Raw genomic sequence first — 1,676 nt, forward strand, 5'->3', positions numbered from 1 at the left:
ATTGATGACAGCTGAGGGTGTGTAGTATTGTAGATGTGACTACTGATTGATGACAGCTGAGGGTGTATAGTATTGTAGATGTGACTACTGATTGATGACAGCTGAGGGTGTATAGTATTGTAGATGTGACTACTGATTGATGACAGCTGAGGGTGTGTAGTATTGTAGATGTGACTACTGATTGATGACAGCTGAGGGTGTCTGAAGGGGTGGTCGTAGTCTTAGGTTAAGATGTGACTACTGATTGATGACAGCTGAGGGGGTGTAGTATGTAGATGGTGACTATGATTGATGACAGTGAGTGTAGTATTGAAGAATGACTACTGATTGATGAAACTGGGGGGTAGTATGTAGATGTGACTATGATTGATGATCAGCTGAGGGTGTGTAGTATTGGTAGATGTGACTACTGTTGATGACAGCTGAGGGTGTATAGTAATTTTGTAGAGTGACTATGATTGATGACAGTGAGGAGTGTGGTAGTAATTGTAGATGTGAAGACGTGAATTGATGATCAGTGAGGGTGTGTAGTATTGATGTGATACTGCTTGATGACAGCTGAGGGTGTGTAGTATTGTAGATGTGATACTGAGTTGATGAAGCTGAGGGTGTGTATTATTGTAGATGTGACTACTGATTGATGACAGCTGAGGGTGGTATATTTGTAGATGTGACACTGAGGCTGAACAGTGAGGGTGTTGTGATATTAGTAGATGTGACTAATGATTGATGAAGTTGAGGGTGTGTAGTATTGTAGATGTATAAGGAGATGACAGCTGAAGTGTGAGTTTGTAGATGTGACGACTGATTGATGACAGTGCGGTGTGTATTATTGTAGATGTGAATATGATTGATGACAAGCTGAGGGGTGTGTATTGTAGATGTGATACTGATGATGACGCTGAGGGGGGTAGTATTGTAGATATGATAGGATGTGACGCTGAGGGTGTGTATATGTAGATGTGCTATGATGATGACAGCTGAGGTGTGTACTATTTGTAGATGTGACTATGATTGATGAAGCTAGGGTGTGTAGTATTGTAGAGTGACTACTGATTGATGAAGTTGAGGGTGTGTATTATTGTAGATGTGACTATGATTGATGAAGTGAGGGGTTATATTGTAAGATGGTGGACTAATGATTGATGACAGCTGAGGGTTGTGTATGATTGTAGATGTGACTACTGATGATGACAGCTTGAGGGGGGGTAGTATTGTAGATGTGACTATGATTGATGAAAGCTGAGGGAGTGTAGTATTGTAGATGTGAACTACTGATTGATGACAGTGAGGGTGTGTTATTATTGTAGATGTGATACGATGATAGCAGCTGAGGGGGGGTAGATGTAGATGTGAACTAATGATTGATGACGCTAGGTGTGAGTATTGTATGTGATATGATTGATGACAGCTGAGGGTGTGTATTATTGTAGAGTGACTACTGATTGATGACAGGTGAGGGGGGGGTATATTGTAAGATGTGACTACTGATTGATGTGAGGTGTGTAGTTTTTAGATTGAGCTGATGATTGATGAAGTATGGTGTGTATTATTGTAGATGGACTCGTTGTGCAGCTGAGGGTGTGTAGTAATGTAGATATGACTACTGATGATGAGCTTGGGGGGTAGTATTGTAGATGTGATATGATGTGTGACAGCTGAGGGTGTAAGTATGA

The 1,676-nt window shown here is 41.1% G+C and overlaps 1 protein-coding gene across 1 annotated transcript in view; it reads right to left on the reverse strand.

Moving 5' to 3' along the window:
- LOC111949408 (phosphatidylinositol 4,5-bisphosphate 3-kinase catalytic subunit beta isoform-like) overlaps positions 1–1,676 on the reverse strand; it is a 101,182-nt gene that overhangs the window by 22,643 nt on the left and 76,863 nt on the right.

Source organism: Salvelinus sp. IW2-2015, linkage group LG22 (genome assembly GCF_002910315.2).
Source record: "Salvelinus sp. IW2-2015 linkage group LG22, ASM291031v2, whole genome shotgun sequence".
Classification (NCBI taxonomy): domain Eukaryota; kingdom Metazoa; phylum Chordata; class Actinopteri; order Salmoniformes; family Salmonidae; genus Salvelinus; species Salvelinus sp. IW2-2015.